The sequence below is a fragment of the Balaenoptera musculus genome, chromosome 17 (genome assembly GCF_009873245.2).
Source record: "Balaenoptera musculus isolate JJ_BM4_2016_0621 chromosome 17, mBalMus1.pri.v3, whole genome shotgun sequence".
In the NCBI taxonomy this organism is placed as follows: Eukaryota; Metazoa; Chordata; class Mammalia; order Artiodactyla; family Balaenopteridae; genus Balaenoptera; species Balaenoptera musculus.
In genome coordinates, this window is record NC_045801.1 from 9,651,093 (window position 1) to 9,675,921 (window position 24,829).

A 24,829-nucleotide genomic window follows, 5' to 3' on the forward strand; every position below is an offset into this window, starting at 1 on the left:
CGTTTTCTTTGTTCTTCTTTCTCTAGTTGTTTTAAGTGTAGTGTTAGATTGTTTATTTGAGATTTTTCTTGTTTCTTGAGGTGAGATTGAATTGCTATAAACTTTCCTCTTCGAACTGCTTTTGCTGCATTCCGTAGGTTTTGGGTCGTCCTGTTTCATTGCCATTTGTTTCTAGGTATGTTTTGATTTTCTCTTTGATTTCTTCAGTAATCTCTTGGTTATTTAGTAGTGTATTGTTTAGCCTCCGTGTGTCTGTGTTTTTTACAGTTTTTTTCCTGTAATTGATATCTAGTCTTATAGCATTGTGGTTGGAAGAGATACTTGATACGACTTCAATTTTCTTAAATTTACCAAGGCTTGATTTGTGACCCAAGATATGATCTATCCTGGAGAATGTCCCATGAACAATTGAGAAGAAAGTGTATTCTATTGTTTTTGGATGGAATGTCCTATAAATTTCAATTAAGTCCGTCTTTTATAATGTGTCATTTAAAGCTTGTGTTTCCTTATTTATTTTCATTTAGGTTGGTCTGTCCATTGGTGAAAGTGGGGTGTTAAAGTCCCCTACTACTACTGTGCTACTGTCGATTTCCCCTTTTATGGCTGTTAACATTTGCCTTATGTATTGAAGTGCTCCTATGTTGGGTGCATAAATATTTACAATTGTTATATCTTCTTCTTGGATTGATACCTTGATCATTATGTAGTGTTCTTCTTTGTCTCTTGTAATAGTCTTTATTTTAAAGTCGATTTTGTCTGATATGAGAATTGCTATTCCAGCTTTCTTTTGATTTCCATTTGCATGGAATACCTTTTTCCATCCCCTCACTTTCAGTCAGTATGTGTCCCTAGGTCTGAACTGGGTGTCTTGTAGGCAGCATATATACAGGTCTTGTTTTTGTATCCATTCAGCCAGTCGATGTCTTTTGACTGGAGCATTTAATCCATCTACATTTAAGGTAATTATTGATATTTATGTTCCTATTCCCATTTTCTTAACTGTTTTGGGTTTGTTATTGTAGGTCTTATCCTTCTCTTGTGTTTCCTGCCTAGAGAAGTTCCTTTAGCATTTGTTGTAAAGCTGGTTTGGTGGTATTGAATTCTCTTAGCTTTTGCTTGTCTGTAAAGCTTTTAATTTCTCTGTCGAATCTGAATGAGATCCTTGCTCGGTAGAGTCATCTTGGTTGTAGGTTTTTCCCTTTCATCACTTTAAATATGTCCTGCCACTCCCTTCTGGCTTGCAGAGTTTCTGCTGAAAGATCAGCTGTTAACCTTATGGGGATTCCCTTGTATGTTATTTGTTGCTTTGCCCTTGCTGCTTTTAATATTTTTTTCTTTGTATTTAATTTTTGATAGCTTGAATAATATGTGTCTTGGTGTGTTTCTCCTTGGATTTATCCTGTATGGGACTCTCTGCACTTGCCAGACTTGATTGACTATTTCCTTTCGCATATTAGGGAAGTTTTCAACTATAATCTCCTCAAATATTTTCTCAGTCTTTTTCTTTTTCTCTTCTTCTTCTGGGACCCCTATAATTCGAATGTTGGTGTGTTTAATACTGTCCCAGAGGTCTCTGAGACTGTCCTCAATTCTTTTCATTCTTTTTTCTTTATTCTGCTCTGCAGTAATTATTTCCACTATTTTGTCTTCCAGGTCACTTATCTGTTCTTCTGCCTCAGTTATTCTGCTATTGATTCCTTCTAGAGAATTTTTAATTTCATTTATTGTGCTGTTCATCATTGTTTGTTTGCTCTTTATTTCTTCTAGGTCCTTGTTAAGTGTTTCTTGTATTTTCTCCATTCTATTTCCAAGATTTTGGATCATCTTTACTATCATTACTCTGAATTCTTTTTCAGGTAGACTGCCTATTTCCTCTTCATTTGTCTAGTCTGGTCGGTTTTTACCTTGCTCATTCATCTGGTGTGTATTTCTCTGTCTTCTCATTTTGCTTAACTTACTGTGTTTGTGGTCTCCTTTCCGCAGGCTGCAGGTTCATTGTTCCCGTTGTTTTTGGTGTCTGCCCCCTGTGGGGAAGGTTGATTCATTGGGTTGTGTAGGCTTCCTGGTGGAGGGCGCTGGCACCTGTGTCCTGGTGGATGAGGCTGGATCTTGTCTTTCTGGTGGGCAGGACCACATCCAGTGGTGTGTTTTGGGGTGTCTGTGAACTTATTATGATTTCAAGCAACCTCTCTGCTAATGGGTGGGGTTGTGTTCCTGTCTTGCTAGTTGTTTGGCATGGGGTGACCAGCCTTGTAGCTTGCTGGTTGTTGTGTGGAGCTGCATCTTAGCATTGAGATGGAGATTTCTGGGAGAACTCTCACTGATTGATATTACGTGGGGCTGAGAGGTCTCTGGTGGAGCAATGTCCTGAACTCGGCTCTCCCACCTCAGAGGCTCAGGCCTGACACCTGGCCAGAGCACCAGGACCCTGTCAGCCAAAGAAAGAAAGAAAAATGAAATAAAGTTATTAAAATAAAATATTAAAAATTAAAAAATACTATTAAAATAAAAAACATTAATAAAAAAAAGAAGAGAGCAACCAAACCAATAAACAAATACACCAATGATAGCAAATGCTAAAAACTAAACTAAGATAACCATATAAGTCAGAAACTAGTCAGCCGCATACAGCAAACCCCAAGTCTACAGTTGCTCCCAAAGTCCACTGCCTCAATTTTGGGATAATTCATTGTCTGTTCAGGTATTGCACAGATGCAGGGTACATCAAGTTGATTGTGGAGATTTAATCCGCTGCTCCTGAGGCTGCTGGGAGAGATCTCCCTTTCTCTTGTTTGTTTGCACGGCTCCTGGGGTTCAGCTTTGGATGTGGTCCCGCCTCTGAGTGTAGGTCGCCTGAGGGCGTCTGTTTCCGCCCAGATAGGACGGAGTTAAAGTAGCAGCTGACTAGGGGGCTCTGGCTCACTCAGGCCAGGGGGAGGGAGGGTTATGGAATGCAGGGCAAGCCTGCGGAGGCAGAGGCCAGCGTGACATTGCACCAGCTTGAGGTGCACTGTGTGTCCTTTGGGGGAAGTTGTCCCTGGATCACGGGGCCCTGGCCGTGGCGGGCTGCACAGGCTCCCGGGAGGGGCGGTGTGGATAGTGACCTGCGCTCGCACACAGGCTTCTTGGTGGCGGCAGCAGCAGCCTTAGCGTCTCATGCCCATCTCTGGGGTCCGCACTGATCGCCGTGGCTCGCGCCTATCTCTGGAGCTCGTTTAGGTGGTGCCCTGAATCCCCTCTCCTCGCGCACCCCAAACCAATGGTCTCTTGCCTCTTAGGCAGGTCCAGACATTTTCCCGGACTCCCTCCCGCCTGGCTGTGGTGCACTAGCCCCCTTCAGGCTGTGTTCACGCCGCCAACCCCAGTCCTCTCCCTGGGGTCTGACCTCCGAAGCCCGAGCCTCAGCTCCCAGCCCCCGCCCGCCCCGGCGGGTGAGCAGACAAGCCTCTCAGTCTGGTGAGTGCTGGTCGGCTCTGATTCTCTGTGCGGAAATCTCTCCGCTTTGCCCTCCGCACCCCTGTTGCTGCGCTCTCCTCTGTGGCTCCGAAGCTTTCCCCTGGCAACCCCCCGTCTCCGCCAGTGAAGGGGCTTTCTAGTGTGTGGAGACTTTTCTTCCTTCACAGCTCTCTCCCAGAGGTGCAGGTCCCATCCCTATTCTTTTGTCTCTGTTTTTTCTTTTTTCTTTTACCCTACCCAGGTACGTGGGGAGTTTCTTGCCTTTTGGGAAGTCTGTGGTCTTCTGCCAGTGTTCAGTAGGTGTTCTATAGGAGTTGTTCCACATGTAGTTGTATTTTTGATGTATTTGTAGGGAGGAAGGTGATTTCCACGTCTTACTCCCCCACCATCTTGAAGGTCTTCCTCCAGATGTATTCTTATAGGAATAATGACGCTCAGATAAACGGAGGATGTTTCCACTGGAGACCCCCATGTCTCAGCTGCCCACCACTCAGCATTTATGATGCTAGAGCCCAGAAGGTAAGTCAGTCCTCAGATCCTGGAGGACCAAACATCACAATCACCATGTGAGACAAAAGATGCAATCTCTCTGCCACTGGCTGACACCTCACAAGGGTCATTCCTCCTTCCATGTCTCAGCCTGTCTCACCTGCTTGACAGAACCGAGGTCAAATTCAGAACCTGGGTCACATAGTGTCTAGCTTCCTAGCCCCCTCAGAACAGAAAGACATGGTAGAAAGGGGTTAGAGTGGATGTTGAAAGAGCCCGTCTGCAGAACCTGGACACACAACAAACACTCTTGAATAAATGAATGGATGTTGTCTGACTTCATTTACTTACTTGTGGTTCCTGATCTCCATAATATTATAATATCAGTTGACACATGCTGACTCTGGCTTTACCTCTGCATGACTATTCATCTCTAATCTCCATCACCCATGGATTACAGTCTCTGAGTCCCCTTAGTCAAAGTACCAGGAGAGAGAAAGATTTTTCACTGGCTAGCCAATAAATTGATTCTTCCTGGGTCAGGTGTCCATCTTAGCTTTAATTTGCTGTAGCTATGGAGGTTGAAATGGTCAAAATCTGACAGCCTAACCCTGCTCCTTCTTCTGGGAAGGGGAATTTCTTGAAAGGAAAAGACTTTGAAGTAAGGAAATTACCCCTGAACCTGTAAGCTATACTGTCTGAGCTCGGTTTTAAAGGAGGAATAGGCATTCTCAAAATGGACAAAGGTCCTTTAGGGCTAGAGCACACAGACATGCAAAGGCATGAAGATTTGAACTATTTTACAAGCATCTTGTGATGAACTGGGTCTTTCCTTCTTTCCATTTAGTTCTAAATATGTTTGCTAACATTTGCTTCTCTCAAAACTTTAAAAGCAGTTATTAGCCCTCTTTCCACTGCCTACACTCAACTTAAAAAAAAAAATTAACTCCTATCTCTACCCTCATTCTCTTCATCTTTCTACTTCATAAGCCTCTGACTATTCTTAGGCATGTTATATAATTTCATTGACCTTCTCCTCCTATAAAATGGGGACAACAGAACCTCCGTCTTCTAGGTTAGAGTGAGAAGCAAATGGTATGGTATATGTGAAAATACACAGTGAACCTAACACCACTGCATAGATGGAAGTGATTAAAATGGTGACGGTCTCTTTAGCCCAGATTTTTTCCAAGGCATTAAAGACGTCTCTTGACGTCTCCTTATTAATCCCTGTGTGCTGCTCCGCAGCAAAGGACACGAATGTGAGATGTGGCTCCAGAGAGCATCACTGCTTCTGTTGCGCTGGCTCAGCAAGTCTGCTCCAAAGCTTGGCCCAGATGCCAAGGTCCTCGCCTCTCTGCCCTCAGCGGGGCCTCACGCACACTCAGGCTTTGCTCCTGTGACTGCTGCAGCTGTTCACCAAAGAACAACCTAAAATGCAGGCTAAGCTGGGGACTAGCCTTGCACCTGCTTTTGGCTTCTATTAAGAGTCAAGGACAGTTAAAACCAGAAAGATGTTGGATTCTCTAATCTTGCCCACACCCTAGTTTTTGCATCCTCATGCAATGGCACCAGCAGTTACTCAGTTACACAAGCCAAGAGTCTGATCTCCTTCCTCCTTTCTTTGACCATCCACCCCTTGCTCGTCAGCAAGTCCTGTTAGCTCTACCTACAAATTATATCCCAAATGGAATCACTTATTTCAAACTCTTTGCTGCCCCCTAGTCCAATCAAGTCATAGTCTTGCTTGGGCTGTTGCAATCAGCCCTCCTAATTAGCCACTCTATTGATACGCTTGTTCCTGTAATCCATTCTCCGAAAGAAGCTCGAGTAGCCTTCTTGAAATAAAATTAGTTCAGGACATCCTTCTGCTTATAGCTGCAATGCATCCTATTGTAATTAAATTAAAATCCAGAATCCTTACCATGGTGGACCCTGCCTCTCTCTCTGGTATCCATCTTTCCCCACCTTCCAAGCACGCTGTCTCTGTTCTCTTCCTCAAACAGGTAGAGCTCATTACAACCTCAGGCCTTTGCCCTTTGAGTTTTGTGTGGCCCCATCTTCCACAGAGTAGGCGCTCAGGGGGTTGTGATAGATGGATGGATGGATGGAGAATGAAATGGCCTCCTATGACCTCTACGGTCTTATTCTCATAAACATCACTATCTGTGAATGGGAAGCTTTGAGGCACTTGGATCAGTAAAGGCAAGGGAAGTTGGAGGACTGGGGAATCCAATTTTTAGCAATGCGGACAAGGAGAGGCCAGATGTCAGGCAGTCCCTCCTTTTGCCTGGCAGCTAGAGGGAAAATATTGAGATCTTCCCAACCAGAAACCAGAGCCTGCTCAAGGAAAGAAACTGTTAACCCAAGGTAAGTCAGGATGGGCTTGGGGACACAGACTTTCTCCACAGACAGCTCTTCTGTTCCCTCTTAATAAACCATTAGATTGTAGCCCTGACAATGACAGAACTTTGGAACCTCCGAGAAGCCATTATTCACCTACCAATAAAATAGGTAGGGAACACTGATTTCATTTCTCAGTTGCAGAAAGAAGTTCAAAATGAAGAATCTTCTTGAGTTTGAGCTTCTACACTCTGTTATTTCTTCCTCTTTCGTGAAGTGGAACTTATTTCAAATTGGAACATTTACTTGCTGTCTAGCAACACCTTGACTTAGGTCATGGACCAGAAAGAATAGTCCAGGATCATAGCAATTATAGGTTTCTGTAAAAAGTGGCTACGACTTCACAAGCTCCCCTACCTCCACCTCCTCCCACTATCCCTCCCCAAGCCCTCATGAACCAGGGTTGGACATCAGAGGGGTCCTTCTAATGGCAAAGCACCAGAGTTTCATATTACCAAATCAACTTCCTGGTTCTCCTTTAGAGAAGGATATTCTTTGTTCACTTCCTAGAGTGGAAAGGCAGACTGAGTGGGCTTTGAATTCTAACTCCACCACTGTCTAGCTGTGTGGCTTTGGAAGAGTCAATTTCCCTTCCAAGAATCATGTGTGAGAAGGGGATAATGGTGGGGTTAAGAAGAAGAAATAGGAAAAACTATATATAAAGGCACTTAACATGGTCCCTGGCATATAGTAGGTACTTTATTAATGTACCCTTATTTTCCACCACCCTAACACCAAGTCCTCCTTTCAAAACCCAAGCGTAAGCCCAGATATGTGGTCAGGTATAAAAGAATAGCTCTTCCACTCCTAAGAAAGCTTTCCTATGAAACGATCTATCATCACACTTAGGGCTTTCTGTCCTTCTTTATGTAAGGCTAATAAGCAGTCATGTGACAGCAGCATTGCTCAGGAGCCAGTCTGCCCAGTTTATAGGCTCATATTGGCACTTACTTTCTGTATAACCTGTGACAAGTTACATAACCTCTCTGTGCCTCAGTCTCCCTTCTGTAATAATAATACAACCATCCACATAGGATTGTTGTGCGTATCCAAGAGTTATATGCAATGTGCTTAGAACAGTGCCCAGGGCAGAGTAAGCCCCATATGAGTGTGAATTGGGTTTATGTGACAGCTTTGCTATAAAGGTCTGCTTTATTGAAATGTCCCCCAACTCTCTGCTCCTGTCTTTTGTCTTTCACTGGGATGATGATTACCTTTCTGTAGCCCAGGGGTATCAGCACACACCTGAGGAGAGGTAAAGTCTTCCCTGGGGTGGGGTGGGGTGTAGGGCTTAATGATACAGAAGGGAAGTTGGTCTAGTGTTGGAAGTTAAACCTTAAGTGGCTAGGAGAAGGAATGTCCTTTTCTCGACAGGTCTTGGGCTTTCTTGGAACTGGATTTCGAGGAGTCCAGAAGTCTGAGCTGTGCTCCTGGATGATGTGCTTAGATGGTACCCATCACAGAGTACAAGCAAGGATAGAGCCTCAGAGAGCATGCCATGGTTTAGAATTCAGATTACCTAGTTTGTGCTGTTCTATGCTTGTATCCGTCTTATGTTTGTTCGTCCCTCCCCTTACGTTTTCTTGCCATAGTAAATGGATTTTGTCTTGTATGCCAACTCCACTCTGCAGGTAGGAGTTGCTTTATTCGCAGAGGATTGAAAAAAGTCTGAGGCTCCCTCTGGATCCACCAGAAAAAGTGGCCATGATTGATTAGCTTCATCTTCTAGGTATTAAATGTGGGAGTTTGGAGTTACATGGGCCCCCGGGTCTTGTTCTTCCTGCATCTGTCCAGTCCTGCTTCAGTGTCCCTGCCTCAGCCCAGCTGCAGCATGAGAAGCAAAGAAATAGCCAGACGTAAATAATTCGTGTGACCCAATCTGACCTGATAGGGGCCCGTCTCTTCATAAAATAAAGGTGTTCTCTTACCACGCTTTTCAAGCTAATTTCTCAAAATGTATATGATGTATTAAATCACTAGACAATATGTAAAGAGTAACTGATGTCTTTTCCCACCCGGCCTCCACATGCACCTCCTGTTACTCCATGACCTCCACCATTCAGACCAAAAGACTACCTGAGAAAATTGTCATGGAAAGAATCCAGGGGGTCATATTTTGTCTCCTAAGTTTTAAAGAGCTGCAGTGCAGAACCAGAACAGAAAGATGGAGAGCTCGTTAGCGGCCTGTGCTTTGGAGTTAGACTGCCTGGCTTCAGATACTGGCCCTGCTGCTCACCTGGCACGTGGGCAAGTTCCTCAACCTCCCTGTACCTCGATTTTGTCAGATATCGAGTGTGTGATAACAAGAGCACTTCCCTTGGAAAGTTGTGAGCATCATACGAAATATATAAAACACTTGGCACGGTGCCTGGTGTATAGCAACCACCCCGTCAACGACTGCTGCTATTATTCTGGGGAAGAATATGAGCTAAAAGGAGTTTCCTGAGGGGCGGAGTCAAGATGGTGGTGTGGGAAGACGCGGAGTTAGCGTCTCCCCACAGCTAGGACGCCTGCCGGCTGCTGGTGGGGGACTCTGACGCCCAAGGAGATGGGAGGAACCCCAGAGTGAACCAGTAGGATGTAGGGGGACTGAGGGAAGAGAAGTGGAGGCCAGACAGGATCGGCGCCCCCGAGGCCGGGAGATCAGGAGAGGCAGGTGGGAAGGGCCCTTTGGAAGGAGCAAGAGAGAAGCGGAAGGCGATTGCCCCACCCACTCGAACCCGGGGAGCCTGCTGAGCTCCCAGGCCCATCCCCTGCCCTCCAAGGCCCACCCCCCCCCCAGCCGCATTGGTCCTGGGGGAGATCAGGAGAGGCAGGTGGGAGGGGCCCTCAGAGGGGCCCTCCCAGACCCCAGACCGCGGGAGCAGGAGAGGAGAGGAGGGATTTGCCCTGTCCGCTTGAGCCCAGGAAGCCTGTTGGGCTCCCAGGTGAGTCCCCCGCCATCTGAGACCAGGGTGGGGGGGCACGCCTGGGCCCCTTCTGTTCCTTAAGCCTAAGCCCCACCCCCTACAGCCCCCAGGGCCTTTTCCAGTCCTGTGGGTCCTGAGCATTGGCCCCGCCCACTGCCCAAACCTCACCCTGGCTTAGGCCCCACCCTCCACAGCCAAGGCCATCCCCTCCTTTTTTTTTTTTTTTCTTTTCCCTCCTCCTCTTTTTTACTGCTGTGGTACTGATGTACCTTCCGGTTGCTGATTCGTCTATATTTTTATTTTTACATTCTTTCTAACATATCTGTTAGTTTCCTAGTCTAATTTTATTTTTTGCTTTGTTATTGTTCTTTTTTTTTTTTTTTTTTGTCACCCCACGTGGCTTGCGGGATCTTGGTTCACAAGCCCAGGGTTGGGTGGAAGCTCCTGCAGTGGGAGCTCTGAGTCCAAACCACTGGACTAACAGAGAACCTCAGACCCCAGGGAATATTCATTGGAGTGAGGTCTCCCAGAGTTCCTCATCTCAGCACCAAGACCCAGCTCTACCCAACAGCCTACAAACTCCAGTGTTGGAAGTCTCAGGCCAAACAACCAATAAAACAGGAACACAATCCCACTTATAAAAAAAAAAATGAGATGGCAAATAAATAGTTCACAGATGAAGGAGCAAGGTAAAACCTACAAGACCAAATAAATGAAGAGGAAATAGGCAATCTACCTGAAAAAGAATTCAGAGTAATGATAGTAAAGATGATCTAGAATCTTGGAAATAGAATGGAAGCACGGATTGAGAAAATACAAGAAATGTTTAACAGAGATCTAGAAGAACTAAAGAACAAACTAAGAACTAACACCATGAATGGTGCATTTAGTCCACCAAAACAGAGATAAAGCAGGAGTCTGGGGACATACCCTGAAGAACAGGTATTTGTGTAGGACAAAGAAGGAACCTGGAGCCTCTGCCTCCTAAGGAACTACTTAGGTTTCTTTGTAAGGATGGAGAAATGCATGTCTTTTCATAACTTTACTCTCCCTCCTGTCTTATTTCTTGCTTGGCTTCTTCATCCTATGGAACGGCACTCTAAATGCTTATAGATAGGCAGCAGATACCTAAGTTAATGGGAAACAAAATGGGCCTAATCTCTTGCAACAACCTTGCAATTAAACAACCGAAGAATTAGTTGATGGCATTTGTGCTCCTCCTTTTATAGATGAGAACATGGTGGCCCAGAAGGGACAAGTGGCCTACCCAAGGTTGCAGTCAGTTGGTGGCAAAGCTGTGAGTCAAATCCAGGTCTTCTGACTCTTTGGGGTCCTTTGAACCTCATACTGTGGGCACATTTGGAGGGTTGCAGAGCACTGGTGAGGGAAAAATCTTGGCTTGAGCTATTTGCATTCAGCAGACGCTCCTGATCTTCTCTGTTGACTCAGATCTGGGACAAGTCTCCTCCTGCTTTCCTTCAGGGTTGGCTGGAGGCAGCTGAGGGTCCCCATTGTGAGGTGGCCACGTGGAGCAGGTGGGCCAAGCACTTTCATTTCATAGACCATTAGCTCTTGGAAGAGTAACATTTTTTTTTGTATCCTTGGCTTCCAAGGTCTTATATCACGTGCTAGGATGGCAGAAGAGGCTATGGTCTGGGAATCTGCGTGCGTAGAGCCAGTTAATAGAGCTGGATCTGGCTGGCTGAAAACTTTCCATCAGCTGCTGGGCTGCTGAGAACCTCACCCAGAGACATCCTGTCCTGGTTTTGATTTTTTTGTACACATACTCTTCTTTAAGGTGAGAAAGATACAGGGAGACAGAGGTAGGCTGAGGGACAGAAAGGGAGACAGAGTTAGAGAAATATAAGGGGATAAAGAGAAAGAACCTGTGAAACACAGAGACGGTGCAAGATGAGAGAGACACCAGAGGGATCAGAAAGGTGGGGGTGGGGGTGGGGGGGAAACAGAACAATGCAGAGGAGATGGGAAAGGGAAAAAGAAATATAGATGGGAGACATGGAGACAAGAAGATGGTGCCATAGAAAGGGATTTAGAGATTCTAACCAAACTCTCTTATGGTGTCAATATGGAGATAAATTTCCCCAAGGGTCACCTTGACCTAAGGCTCAGAGCCAGTACCAGAAACCAGAAGGTCTAGTTCTTTCTCTGGAAAGTATTTACTTCCTTGCAAGTGAAGATGCCCAACATGTATTTATTGAGTAAATAAATGACAGCTGAGATGGTCAAGGGACTCTAGTCATGTCAAATGAGCCAAGCTTAAAATTGGTAATAGTCTGGAGAAGTCGTCAGAGAATATGACCAGTAGCTCAAATATTTAAAATGCTTCTATTTGGAATAATGATTAGATTTGATATACTTGTGCTTTAGGGATCAAACTAGGACTAGTGGGTGAAAGCTACAAATAGATAAATTTGGGGTCAATATAAATAGTCTACACATTCAGAGAAGAACATTCCTCATATCTGGAGGTTTGTAAGAAACATCTGAACAGGAATGTTGGCAGGAATGTTATAGCTGGAATTGAAGAATTAATGTGAAGTGAAGGCGAATGGTTTTGTTGGGCAATTTCCACCTAATTTTGAAGATTCCCAATTAGTGATCATCTATGGATGGGTGACAAGCTGTCCATATGTCTCCTGAAATTTGATATGGATGTGTGTGTGTGTGTGTGTGTGTGCGTGTGTTGGACTATTCTATTTATGGTGTATTTGCAGCACCACCACAACATCCTTCACTGAATAATTCTGGATGGACTTTACCAATGAGAGGAACTTGGTCAAGCTTTGGAATGTAGAAGTGACAGGGACACTGTTTTCTGGAGATTGGAGTGGCCAGATTTGATGGTTTCACAGACCTCTGCATGAACTCCCACTTCATAGCTGCTGCTAAAATACAGATTCCTAAGCCCCACTCAATACATATTAAATCAGAATTTTAAATTTTGAGAATTATTTGGAAGGGAACAGTCAGGATCCAGATTAAGAACTTCAGTATTTGGGGTATGGGAGAAAAGGCAGCTCAGGAATGACATGGAGAATACAGATGAGCACTGGGGACCTGAATTCTGGTGCTAAGACTCAGTATTGACAATATTCCCCCAGACTGGGAACTTTGCTAAGAGGCCTGGGTTTGAACTCTGGGTCCTCCATTTACTATCCATGTACACTTGAGCAAGTTCCTTAAACTCTCTGAAATGGGGATGGTAGTGTTAATCTCACAGGATGGTTTCCCACCACCCCATTTATTCATCCATTAAACATTTATTGAACACCTGTGATGTGCCAGGCCATTCAGTCTAAATTACAGGTACCATTGCCTTTTCCTTTGACCAATCACAAAGCGGTTTTTAAGGGTCAAGTGTAATGATATTTGTATATTTCCAAACACACTGCTACTTGAAATGGTGAGTGTTGCAGATTATTCAGCACATTTTCACATCCCCTTCTATTTTAGAAATAGACCCTGCACCCCAAAACTCAGGGATACACATTTGATTCAGGCTTGGCTAATCCTCAGTACCATTCTCTTGGACAGAATGATTGGTTAGGGATGGGCAGGTGACCCAAGCAAGATGAATCAGATATTTTTTCTGGGGTTGGTATATGGACACTGGGAGAAAGATGGTCCATTCTCCTGGAGTTGCCAAGCTTGACAGAAAGAAGTCTGGGTCTCTTGGTGCCACATTTTCACCATATGGAGAAAGTTGGACTGTAGAATGTGCTGGAGGGGAAGGTCCTTTTCTCCACTCCGTTGCTATGAGGAAGGAATTTCCCTTAAACATACTTTTGGTCTTTCTCTACCCTTAACTCATTCTGTTCCAGGGAAGTTGGACTGAGCCATGTGACTGGTAGCCTGGGAAAACTACTGGGCAAAAGAAATCCTACAATGAGGATAAGTTTGAACTCAAGAGACAATTTCTTAAGTATCAATAGTATTTACCTAGTGAAAATTGACATAAAACTCCTAGAAGGCAATGTAAATCTAAAAAATGTGCAGATTTTCAAAACTAAATAATTTTAATGCTAGAAATTTGTGCTTTTTAAAAAAATTTACATATGCACAAAATTACCCTAAAATATTCAAAGAATTCCAAAATTAAATCTTGTACACCACTGGAGTTCTCATTTTATGTTTTGCTCAGTTCCTTCCTTGCTTTATTACATATAAAAATCAGTGTCTTAATGCTTGCAAGCTTCACTTTAAATAATTGCTTTCTTAACATCTTAAAATAAGGAAGTTTTTGTACTCCATTTGTTAATAGGTTGGTTGAATATTGCCAGTTTATTTTGAAAGAAATGTAACCAAAATTTAAAAGTCTTTTCAAACAGTATAAAACCAAATTTATGACAGAAACAAAGAAAGAAATAATTCTGCTGAATTATTTTCCTTGTGTATTCTTATTAACTCACAAAAAAAACCCTGTATTTTGGTCACTCTCCCTATGTATATGCAATTTTTTTAATTTAGAAAAATACAGCTCTGAAAAAAATTGCAGATTTTTTTGGTTGCTCTTGAAATGTTTAAAAAGTAACACTGAATTGAAAAAAAGAATGCGTCCTTTGGAAAAACATTAAAGTATATGACTACCTATAAAATATTTATTCTATTTATGTTAATTTTTACTATTTAGGTAGTAAAGAAGTTACTTTAATGGATATGGGCATCAATTAGTTTATATTTTTTATAAAATTACTTTTTGAAAATGAGTTTCCTAGAATCATTTTAGGTCTAACATTTTTCAACAAAAATAAATATTTCAAAGCATCAAAGAACAAACAAACAAACAAACAAACCTACATTGAGCTCTGGGGGCAGAGTAGGAGGTTAGTCACTTCTTCCTTTCCTGTCCTTTGTCCTCTGGGAAGCCAGCTGCACATAGGAGACAAAAAGTCTTACTGTCTCTTCCAGCATTGTCTTGCCTGGGTGAATAAATCTACCTAATTCCAAAGTTCACATTCCCATTTGACTTTTGTACTAAGTAACATCCTCCCACCTAGCCTTTCTCAGTAGTAAAGGCGATATTTGGGTCTCCCATAGGGCATTTAAAAAAAATTCTTCATTTGTTCAGAATCCTAGGGAAGTAAGAGAGTTGCTATTGCTTGAGAGTACCCAGCAGAGACCCCTGCAGAATGAAGATAGGCAGCAGCAATTAGAAATAAGACAATGAATAAAGAGAGAGAAAGAACGCCATTCAAGTCCCTGGAGCTCTTATTCTTGAGACCTATTCTTGTATTTTATAAGCTACTCAGGTATCCTTTCCAGCAATGTCAGCCTCTCTCTTTCCATTTTACTTTCCCTAGTCTGAGATGAGTTTCCATTGATAAAAAACAAATAGTCCTAAAATAGTTGCCTTTCCCTCTTGAAATAATGTCCGCTATAGCTCCAGATTGGGCAGATGACTGGGATGAGGTTAGCCTTCTGGAGGAGAACTCAGAGAGCCTGGCTTTGGGGACCAGGGGAGTTGAGAAGGGTCTGAAAGTCAGGTTGGTTGAGCTCTGGACAAAGGACTGGTGTTGGGAGACAATTCTGCATGTCTCTCACTTTTCTTCATGTCTTGTGAAAAGAGGCACTAACTGCCTTTGCTCTGGACAATCTTTTGTGGTTAAGAGTAATTATTTTAAAAAAAGCTTTCATTTATGTTTTCTTTTCTTTTTTTTTTTACAAATAATTGATATAACAATGTAATATTCACAGTACTATAAAAATGTGAGATTATATGTGACTATGGATCTCACAGTTGATAATATAAAATATTGATGAACCTGAAGAAGTTCATTGATAAATGCTTATAAACATGAGGTGTTAAATTTCAGGTATTTTTTTTGTGAATATTTTCTCCTACTCTGTGCCTTGTCTTTGCATTCTCTTAACAATGTCTGTCTCAGGAAAGAAGTTTTTAATTTTAATGAAGTCAAAATTATCAACATTTTCTTCCATGGATCATGTTTTTTTGTGTTGTTTCTAAAAAGTCATTGCCAAGCCCAAAGTTATCTAGATTTTCTTCTATGCTATTTTCTAGGAGTCTTATAGCATTGTGTTTTATACTTAGATTTATTGTGAGTTAATTTTGTGAAAGGTGTAAGTTCTGTGTTTAGATTATTATTATTATTTGCATGTGATGTCCAATTTTTCCAGCACCATTTGTTGAAAAGCCTGTCCTTTTTCCATTGAGGTACTTTTGCTCTCTGTCAAAGATCAGTTGGTTATATTTGCATGAGTGTCTTTCTGGGATCTTGATTTCATTCCATAGATCTATTTGTCTATTCACCAATACCACACTATTTTGATTACTGAAGCTTCTGCTTCTGGACTTCAGTTCCCTTAAGCTGTAATTCTCTGTGTCTGCCTTTCTCTCCAATTTTGGAAGCTGAAGTTTGTCCTGTGACCTCAATTTTCTGCAGAATCTAAGAATAGTTATTAAGATTCAGTTTCTTCACTTTGTTTCTTGTTGTGAGGACCAGAGTGATGATTTCCAACATCTTTACATGTCATACTGGAAATAGAAGTCTGACGTAGCTTTTACAGGATGTCTGTGTAGCAAACAATCTTGGAAGATGGAGATGGTGTGTCCCGCTGGAGCAACGATCAAGTTTGCTTACAGCTTTGGGAGATACTAATAGTGTCTCTTTCCAGAACAAAGGGTAGTCATCTCACTGTTTCAGTTCAGGATTCCTCCCTTGTAACACAACATGTTGCAGGTGCAAGGGTCACCTGGCCCTCTTTCCGTCATGCACTGGGAGATACTACTTGAGGAACTGGCCCAAGAAAATTCTGATACTCTGGCTACTGCTATTGCTGTGAGCAATAAAGTCTTTGGTCTTTGACCCAAGAGTCAAGGCTTCTTTCAGCATCAATGAAACTCTCGGGTTAAACTGTTTACTTGTAAATAAGGTAAAATCTCAGAGCCTTCACTGTTATTGACAATTGGCCTCATATATTTACCCAAAAATAATGGAAAAGTGGAGAAATTTAATTAAATTTCCAAAAATTTACTTGTTATTAATATTAACTATTTTAGATATCTCCACCTCTGTCCAAAGCTTTTCTTTCTATGGTAATTGTAAGAAGAGTTGATTATGTGTTGAGCTGGAGACCATTATTTGATGGTCTGTGATGGATTTTGAAAGATGCTTTTCTTTTTCCCTTTGATCTCATGCACGGTTTTATTATCCAATGCTTGAGTAGCTACTAGGTGCTAGGCATTGTGTTAGAGCCTTTTATATATGATATAATTTATTGTCATAATGACACTGTGATATAGATACTTATCCCTGACTTACAGATTTGGGGTATTTTGGGAAGACACTAAGGCTAAGAGAGACCACCTGACTCTTTCAAGCTAGTACATGGCAAAGCCAGAACTGGAACTGAGGCTCCTGTGTTCCCAAAGCTCACACTGTTTCCACTGCACTCATGGTTTTCATATGGAGTGCCTTGATTCACTGGAGGTAACACATGGGGTTTATCATGGGACAAGAGGGAATGCAGGGGGTTGGCCCCTAGATTGGCATCCCCAGTTCAACCAGAAAAGTTCTGGTTTTTCTTTTATATAGTGAGATACTGCTTCTAAAGACCAAGTTGTAAACCATCCACTCTAGCCCTCTCATCAAAAGAAGGCGCAGCTTCTAGAATAAAGTCCCTGACTCAGGACTGAGGAAGCTGATTTCGGAGCAGAAAGAGAATGACCTTCACTCCTTCATTCATTTCCCCAGGAAACATTATGGAGTCCCCATAGTGTGCTGGGGAAGAACTAAAGAAAATAGAACAGAGGTTGCAAACCGGTAAGCCACATGTTGTATTTGTCCTGTAGATTTGTTTTCCCTGAGCAACAGAGTGTTTTGAGAAATGCTAGCCAGTCTTTAAAAACACAGTGATTTTACATGCACACACACACATCCAACTTCTTTTGAAGAGCTGGAAGCTCTGGCAGTACTGGTTGCACGTTCCCAGATGGCAGGGATTGGCTGATGTGGGGTGTGGTTGCCCCACCTCCTCTCAATTTCACAGTGTCACCACCACATTATCTTGCTCCCCAGCTCTTGGGTCGAGTGTCGGCTGCCATTTGTCATTATTATCAAAGAGAAATATTGCTATATACCCATGTCTCTAAGAAAAGGGTGGAAATGAAAGATATATGAGGGCCAGATGACTTTAAAAACTTACCTGTTACACTTGACTTAGAGTACTTGCCTGGCTCCAGCATTTTAATTTCTGATTTTTGAAATAGATTCCTGCCCTCTGGAAACTTAGAATGGAGCAAAAGATGGGATTTGACCTAAAATTTTCTATTTTATTAGTTGCCTATTTCTCGCATGAGACCAAGAGGATGAAAGCCAGATGCTTCAGCAGGAGGTCCATCATCTCTTACACATGCCTATTGCTCCAACTCCTTCTCCTGCTGGGTTCCATCTCGGATTTTATGTTCTAGCAAATTGAACTGCTTATATGGTTCTCTCCATCTATAATGCCTTAACCCTCAGTGAATGATACCTATTCATCCTGTAAGACTGAATAGAGCTGTTCCCACCTTGAGGGCAACCCTAACTCTTTCCCTCTCTTAATTCTTTCAAGCCTGATTTACAGGACCACTCCTTGAAGTGTGGGTTATTTATCTGAAAGGAAGTTTGTTATATGGAAAGGGTACCGAGGCTAGCTGGTAGGAAGAAAGAATAATTAAATTCATCCATTCAGAAAAAGACTGTGTGAAATAGCCAAATCTTGGAAAGGCAAAGACAGAGAAGGAGAGAAAACGCAGAACTATGGGATGCTTTACATTGTTTTTAACCATAGGAGTGAGTTTAGTCAAGATCACTGTGGGATAAAAACAAGTATAGGTAAGATTTCCCATTATAGGTGTATTTTTCATGTCATTATTTCCCTCCCTATTGCACTGAGGCAATGCCCCCTTAAGCACGTGCAATATTGAGCAGAGTGATTATGCATGAAGATTCTGGACGAGTCAGGTGGCCCAGAGTCGAACTCCTGCTCTCTCCTTACTGTTTAACCACAGGCAAGTGACCAACAGCACTATGATAAAACCATGTGCTCTGAAGCCAAGTGGCTAAGGTTCAAATCTCAGATCTACTCCTTTGTCATGATTTACCAAATTAAATCAGTTGTCATCCTTCCTTATAATTCCATATTTAATTAGTTTCCTAGCTACTTTGTGAGAAATGAAGATCTGTGAGGGCAGGGATCATAATGTCTTGTTTACCATTACATTCCCAAGGTCAACAATAGTACTTCTCCCATAGTAAGCATTAAAATATACCTGGGTGATGGAAAGGCTGAATGAATAAATAAAGGAGCTGGACTGAGCAGCAGTGGAAACACTGTGGAAAATTCAGATAGTTGACCCTTTTGCAGTGGACTTGACTATTAATGAACATACAGCAGCATGGATATATTATTTCTAGGCTCTCGAATTATTTTCATGTTTCCACTAATATTGAATAGGCTGATAGAGGCATCTTTCTACTGAATTCAAATATTTTCCTTTTTCACTTCTTTGGTGTACCATCACTGGACTACTTTAGCCAAGAATTCTAATTTCAATCTCTGATAACAAAATCTTAAACATTTTTTTGAAACATCTTTATTGGAGTATAATTGCTTTTCAGTGGTGTTTTAGTTTCTGCTTTATAACAAAGTGAATCAGCTATACATATACATATATCCTCATATCTCCACCCTCTTGCGTCTCCCTCCCACCCTCCCTATCCCACCCCTCTAGGTGGTCCCAAAGCACTGAGCTGATCTCCCTGTGCTATGCGGCTGCTTCCCACTAGCTATCTGTTTTACATTTGGTAGTGTATATATGTCCATGACACTGTCTCAGTTCATCCCAGCTTACCCTTCCCCCTCCCGTGTCTGTCCTCAAGTCCGTCCTCTACATCTGCATCTTTATTCCTGTCCTGCCCCAGGTTCTTCAGAACCATTTTTTTTTTTTTTTTTAGATTCCATATATATGTGTTAGCATACGGTATTTGTTTTTCTCTTTCTGACTTACTTCACACTGTATGACAGACTCTAGGTCCATCCACCTCACTACAAATAACTCAATTTTGTTTCTTTTTATGGCTGAGTTTAAACTTTTATCACAGGAGTTTGGCCCATTTTTTCCATAGACGTTTGGATCTTTGTCTCTAAGGGAGCACTGGCTGAGAAGGCCCATAGTCACTTCCTTCAAGAATGTAAATATTTATGTGCAGGACCCTGAGAATCTTTCTGTCCTTGCTGAATCCAAGAATTGGAAAAAAAAAAAAAAGACCTTAAATTAAGGTGGTGGGCATCTCTTTTGGAAAAGAGGAATGCAGGCATCCCTCAATTTATTGTGTTTCCCAGATATTGCATTTTTGACAAATTGAAGGTTTGGACAACCCTGCATGGAACAAGTCCATCAGTGCCATTTTCCCAGCCACATTTGCTCACTTTGTGTCTCTGTGTCACATTTCAGTAGTTCTCTTCATATTTCAAACCCTCCACCAGCAAAATGATTTCGACTCACTGAAGGCTCAGATGATGGTTAGGATTTTTTAACAATAAGTATTTCTTAGGGTATGTTCATTGTTTTATTTTAGACATAATGCTATTGCACACAGTAGACTACAGTATAAACATAATTTTTACATATACTGGGAAACCAAAAAATTCGTGTCTTTTGCCTTATTGTGATATTCACTTTATTGCAGTAGCCTGGAACTGAACCCACAGTATCTCCAAGGTGTGCCTGTACTGGCTTGACTGTAAAGGAAATAAAATATTTGATTTATAATTTGAGATCCCTAGAGAGCTTAAATAATGCAATATGGGATTACAGTCTTCTTCTGTGTGAAAAAGGGAACTGAACAAGTTGCACTTTTAAGGTCTTTGAGAGACTGCTTGGTAAAATAGTGATAATGACTCTAATTTATCGTCCTTTATGTTCCAGGCACTGTGTTAAGTGCTTTTCATGCACTCTTTCATTAAATTCCCACAAAATGCATACAAAGTCAAGAGTATTTGTCAGCCATCTTTATCCATTTGCCTAAATGACTTCAGATAGGCTTTGCAGACCCTGCCCCATCCCTCTCCCTCTCTTGAAGTCACGTTTGGGCACGTGGGAACCAAAATGTGGATTATAAATGGGGGCCAGGAGGTCCCTCTTCAGCCATAGGCCTACATGTCTCTTTAGAATCAGCTTTTACCCAAATCTTGCTTTAGAGTTCTGGGCACTTACATGGCCATCAATAATATTTGTGGAATATATGATTTTCCATTTGACTGTAGATGATTGTATGTGTTCTTCCTCAACACTGAACCCGGGGGAAAATGGGTGAATAGTAGGTTTTAGGCATCAAACCCACACCCAGTCCCCCTAATATTTCTGGAAGATCAGTTGTACTTTGGTGCTGATAGCTTGGTTGTTGGGTCCCATTATTAAAAATCAGTTTTAAAATGGAAGCAACATTGAAGATAGTCTAATCTGTATTTTCTATTTTATTAGATGTGGAAATGTGCTTAAAACCACACTTGGCAAAGCTGGGACCAGGTCATAGTCCTTCCAGCTCAAACTCAGTTCTCTTCCTCTCAAGTTTACCCTCTCAAGATCTCTGATCCCAAGAGTCTAGATGTTCTGTCACTTTTCTTTCTTCCCCATGCCTCTTATCTGCAACCAACTCTGAGTGTGGAAGCTAGAAGAATCATTGGAAAGAATCCTGTTAACACCCTCATTTCATCAAACAAATGTGTACAGTACTTGTACCATGCTAGGAACTGTTCTAAGCACATCGCAAATGCTAATTTCTTTAATTCTCAAATAAACCTGGTGGAATAGGCTTTATTATGATTCCCATTTTACAGATGAGGAAACTGAGGCACAGAGAGGTTAAGTGGTTTGCTCAAGGTCACAGAGCTGGTCAGCACCAGAATCAGGATTTGAACTCAGAGTTATTGTGACACCAGGGTCCCCAAGGTAGATCAGTGAGAATGCTTCTCATGTTTTACAGATTAGGAACCAGGCGCCCGGGTTGTGGAAGTTGCTTCCAGAACACTTTGGTGAGTCGGGGACAGAACAGAACTTCTGATCCCTTGGTCCAGAGCTCTTTCCTTGACATCATGCTGGCCTTCTCAGATTATTTTCTTTAATTGTTCAGTTTCTATTCTTTAAGTTCTGAATAGGATTCAACCATCAGGAAACTCAGGATCATTTTTCAATGTCTCACCTTTATTTATGTTTTCAGAGAAGGAGAGTTAAAAAGAAAGTCAGCAGTCTGGAAAATGAAACGTTCTGCCCTTTTCTCCCAAACACGACCAGGCCCAGCTGTAACTCAAATCACTCTTTGTACTGCTTGATCATAAATCCCTCCAAACTGAGTTGGGGTTAAAATTAACGGGAGAGCAGGGTCTGGTCTTAAACCACAGTGAATCAACTAATCTGACCACTGAAGAAAACTCTCTCCCTTTATTTCTGACGCTGACTTAGGCAGAGATGATTTATCGCCACTAAGAGTCCCCACACATCACACCGCTTGCAGCAGGCTCCTTTGCTCCAGTACAGGACAAGTTGTCTTGCCTTCCTTATTCTTTCCATCTTCCTGATATTGTGGGCCATATAGAAAAGGGGATCCTGAATGTGATGGAGAAAGCCCAGACTTAGGAGGCCAAAGACCCAGGCTCTCCCCTGGCTCTGCCGCTAACTTACTGTGTAACCAGAGCTGAGGAATTTCATCACCTGCAGCCTTGGTTTTCTCATTAATAAAACTAGAAGTATAGCGCTGCAGCCACATTTCTGCACACTAAGCACTAAAGGGCACGTTCTTGGAATTCCTCTTTGGCTTTTCCAAAATACGGCTCCAGTTCTACTATCACTATAACCCATGGACTCAAGCTAATCCATGCTGTATCTCGCCACTGGACCACAGCATAGGTAGGCCTGATGAAGTGTCTTGGCCAGAACCACTAAGTGATATGGTGGTGGAATGGGATGAAGTATTAGTTTCCTAGGCCTGCTGTAACAAACTACCACAAGCGGGGAGCTTAAAACAACAGAAGTGTACTCTCTCACATTTCTGGAGGCTAAATGTCTAAAATCAAAATGTTGGGAGGGCTATGTTCTCTCCGAAGGCTCCAGGGGAGGATCAGTCCCTCCTCTCCCTGCGTCTGGTGGTTGCTGGCAATCTTTGGTGTTCCTGGGCTTGTAGATGCATCACTTCAATCTCTTCCTTCATTGTCACGTGGCTTTGTCCATGTGTGTCTTCTCTGTGTCTCTCTGTCCAAATTTCCCTCTCTGATAGGGACACCAGTCATTGAAATAGGGCCCTTTCTAATCCAGTATGACTTCATCTTAATTTTTTTACATCTGCAAAGGACCTTATTTGTTTCCAAATAAAGTCATATTCAAATGTACCGGGAGTTAGGACTTGGGCATGTCTTTTTTTGGGTGGCACAGTTCAACCCATAATAGATGGGAACCCAGCATTCCTGTCTCAATATTTGTGTCAGGCCAGGAGGGATGGAAGAGATAATACAGAAAGCTAACCACTACTGGGCATATGCCCTGAGCAAACCATAATGCAAAAAGACACATGTACCCCAACGTTCATTGCAGCACTATTTACAATAGCCAGGACATGGAAGCAACCTAAGTGTCCATCGACAGATAAATGGATAAAGAAGATGTGGTACATATATACAGCGGAATATTACTCAGCCATAAAAAGGAACAAAGTGGGTCTTTCGTAGAGATGTGGATGGGCCTAGAGTCTGTAATACAGAGTGAGGTAAGTCAGAAAGAGAAAAACAAGTATTGTATATTAACACATATACGTGGAATCTAGAAAAATGGTGCAGATGAACCTATTTGAAGGTCAGGAATCGAGATGCAGAGGTAAAGAATGGACATGGGGACACAGCGGGGGAACGGGAGGGTGGGACAAATTGGGAGATTAGGATTGACATATATACACTACCATGTGTAAAACAGATAGCTAGTGGGAACCTGCTGTATAGCACAGGGAGCTCAGCTCGGTGCTCTGTGATGACCTAGGTGGGTGGGATGGGGGGGAGGTCCATGAGGGAGGGCATATATGTATACATATAGCTGATTCATTTCGTTATACAGCAGAAACTAACACAACATTGTAAAGCAACTATTCTCCAATAGAAAAAAATGTTAGGAGTTATTTTTGACTGAAAAACAATCTTCTGATGAGTGTTTTAAGGCATCTTTTTTTTGACCTTTGCAAAAGCAAAATGAGGTTGGTACAGCAGGTATTATTATATCCATTTTGCAGATGAGGAGGTTTAGATACATAGACTTATTACAGACTTCTTCCAAACACATTTCTGTGTGGAGCTGCTGGTGGGGAGAGTTGGAATGAGAGAAGAGAGAAGAGCTGAGGGAAAAAATATAAAATGGCATGAGAGAGGATCCTTGTGGGGACTAATGACAAGTGTGGCAAGACCTGAAGATTGATCACCCCAATTCTCTGATCTTGAATGCCAACCCCCCAAAGAAACCAAGCAACTTTCTGAGACCCAGAGTGATTTATCTAAAGTCAGTTAGCTAATAAATAGTAAAACCAGATTTTGATTTAAAATACCTATTTTACCACCCCAAGTTTTGCAATTCAAATATGAATTCAGGACAAAACCAGACTGGATTTGCAAATACTTCTTTTATGAGATGCAATTCTCAGGTAATTAGATATGTATTTGTTAGAGGACTCATCGGGGTGATTTATAGGCACCCCAATAACCAACACATCTGCTTGCGATGCAGCTGGACTCTTCTTAATCAGTGGAAATAGATCCCCAGGGCTATGTAATTATCCACCAACCCAATGAGGTCAAGGGTAGTGCTGCTGCATCTGCACTTTTGCTTGCGAAGAGTTGTGAGGTTTTTGAAACCAGCCTTCTGTGTAGGGGTGATGCTCGTTCTCAGCCATTGCCATCAGCATCTCTCCTATACAGTGGAGATAAGACTGCTATCCATAGAAAGATCTGCTTGCAAAGTTGGCCCTAGGTTGGAGTCTTGGAACATGGCTGGTAAACACTTTCTTATATTGACATAAAGCTTTCCATAAATGGTAAGAATGGCTTATTGTGCCTAAACAGCTTGGACAGACAATGTGGTTTATGTGGAGCACCTGCTTTTTTTCCCCCTGGAGCCTGGAATTTTGATATGTGCTAAGCAGAGGGTGCTTCCATGACAATCTCCTATTAAAATCTTTGGGTGCTGAATTTCTAATGAACTTCCCTGGAAGACAGCGTTTCACATGTGCTGTCACAACTTGTTCTGGGAGAAATTAGGCACGTCCTGTGTGACTCACTAGGAAAGGACCCTTGGAAACTTGCATCTGATTTCCTCCAGACTTTGCCTTATCCACTTTTTCCTTTTGTCAATTTTGCTTTGTATCCTTTCACTGTAATACATCTTAGGCACGAGTACAACTATTTCATGAGTCGAGTCCTTCCAGCCAATCACCGAAACTAGGAGTAGTCTTGGGACCCCCATACAAGGTCGTTCCATCCCCAGTCCTTCTCATCCCTATAAGAATTTCTTTTCCCTC